Genomic DNA, 2,759 nt, shown 5'->3' with positions numbered 1-2,759 from the left:
CATCATGTGCACGCATTATAAGCAAAGATATTTATGTTATTATTTATAACATTTATACCATATCTGCTTAGGAAACTATATGGGAAGTAAGAAATTTTAAAATTTTTATGATTTCTGTGTTAATATAATTGATTAATTAATTGTTTTGCATGTGTTTGCATGTATGTTATCATGACGTAAATTCCTCAATTTATTTAAAAGCAAACGTTGTCCTTGCATAAATACAAAGGTTATCGGCACCTCGTAGTTTAGAAAAATAAATAAAATAAAATTCGAAAAACTTTTTAAAATCCCACTACCGCCTTTTCCAGAAAAATGTCTGTCAATCAAAGATGTTGTCTGATGATAAGCTACACGAAATTTCTCTTATCGATGGATTTTTAATACTCGTTGGAAATATTTTTTTTTTTTTATTTCGCTCTATTCAACTAAAAACTACTAATGCCTTGAAAATTATTTTAAAAAATTTAAAAAAAAAATAAATTCTGATTGCATTGATTATCATTGACAGTATTACAATTTAATCGAAAATAATGAAATTCGTCTCCGTAACGTTATTTGTTATTACACTTAAACCTGTTTTTGTGCCATCTTTTTTTGTGCGATTGTGCGGTCCCTATTCACCGCATAAATAGTTTCCGCAACAAAATTAAAAAGTTTTTGGGGATCACACAAAAACAGGTGCATATGCCTGCTGTAATTAGATCCTATTAAAAAATAATTACCGTTATTCTCCATAAATATGTTTCTTGTACAATTTATATGTAGGATTATAAAGATTTTCATTGCGCGCATTTCCTTTTACTACTGAAAATTTAATAATTTGTACCACTTAGTACTCATTACTTACCGTGCACATCTGATGTTATTCGGAATACGTTGGTATTTAAATGAGCCAAGCCAAAGACCTTTCATCTTTAACATTATGCAAAGATCGCGAAACGATAGAATGTTTGCTACTTGTGAACCCTTTAGCGAATCTTTTGGCTCATTTATTAGGTGGCTTAGAACTGCGTAGTATGTTGCTGCCAGCTAGCAATTTAATGTAACGAATTCGAAAGTAGACAACATCCTGCCCAAAGTTTCCAGGGGCTCGTCATTGGACTAAAACTTGTCAGAGTGTCAAAGTATACCAAAATAGCACCAATGACCTTCAAGTTGTATAGAAAATTATATGCACAGGCAGACCGACAAATTTAAATTAATTCCGAGAATATTTCTGAGTCGATTGATATAATAATAAAAACTGAATTTGAAGTCGTTCTGCGTGCTATGTATCACAAGTGGTGTACAGCATAATCATTTTAATCTCTTAGAAGTCAACTGCTAATGCTAATGGCTCCATACCCTCCGTTTGGTAATTCTTTCAAATGTATTTTGTTTTATATAACGAAATGCCAAGAAAAACGATCTTTGAATTAATTCGAGAAAAGAGCGTTTTTCCGCCGATGAATGCATTTGCTGTTGAAAAAGCATAAAACCACCCTATGACTTGAAACGAACAATAGTTTTCGTGGACTTAATTATCGTTTTAGATAGGAACTAAAAATAATTTAAGCAAATTGTTTTTGTTTTTGTGTGTGTATGTTGTAGACTTTCATTAACTTGATCCTAGAAAAGAAATAACAAGGCTTCCGATTAAGTGGAAATATTTTCTTCTATTAGTTCTACGAACATTCCTAGTGGTACATAATGCGAGGCCATGAATAAGGTATTTCCATACTATAATAAAGAGAAAGTCCCTTTTTTTTGCATTTTTTAACCTGTAAGAATGTAAAGAGTTGTGTTGTATATTTATATTTTGAAACGATGCAAGTTGTTTTACTATTCAGACACGTAACAAGGTAACAAATTTTCCTAGCATTTCATTTGAACTTTTATCGTAATTATACACCCCTGTGTTTAGCAAACATAATCATTTATATAACGCATTTGTTACATATTCTGAGAATTTTGCGATAAAGTCTCTTTACATTTGGTGTGGCATTGTACTGGGTACTGGGTTAACCTCATAACCTTTGCTTAATGCGGTTCAATTGTCCCGGTCATTGATACGATTGATCTGTGGTATCTTGTGTAATTTACGCAATTTTTATGCAAGAAAATGTCTCGGTTTATCAATTATTCTTACAAAGTCAATTAATTTTGTAATTTTAGATGAATGCTATAATCGAAATAAATTGAAGTTTATTGAACTTAAGTAACAGTTTCGTCATGAATTTAAAGCCTTGTTTTATAAATGATTAATATCGAACTGTTTATTTAAAAAATAAAAAAACAATTATGACTGCATTGATTGATTATCATCGATAGTATTACAATTTAATCGAAACTAATAAAAATCGTCTCCGTAACGTTATTTGTTATTACACTTAAACCTGTTTTAATATTCCCCTCTGTCTTTACATCGCTATCGTAATTCGAACGAAATCCTTTCATTTTATATATAATTAAGTATTCATTTAAACATTTCAATTAAGAAATATATAGCATATGTTTAGGCGAGTATTTTTCTCTACAAATTTTGAATTGCTAAGAATACATATACGCGTATCGCTAAAGATATTCACTCGACTATTATTATCATTATTATTTTATTCATTTTTTTTTTCTTATTACATATCACAGATTCGATTAGAAATGTAAGATTATTTGACAATTAAAAGAATAAATCGAAAATTATAAAAGAATTATTTTTGCATACGTACTCTGCTTGATAATTGTATACACTTATTCTCTAAATCGGCACAATACATGCA

Source organism: Glossina fuscipes, unplaced genomic scaffold, assembly GCF_014805625.2.
Source record: "Glossina fuscipes isolate IAEA_lab_2018 unplaced genomic scaffold, Yale_Gfus_2 2, whole genome shotgun sequence".
NCBI lineage: Eukaryota > Metazoa > Arthropoda > Insecta > Diptera > Glossinidae > Glossina > Glossina fuscipes.
The sequence above is the reverse complement of the archived record's forward strand: the minus strand, read 5'-3'. Positions refer to the sequence as shown.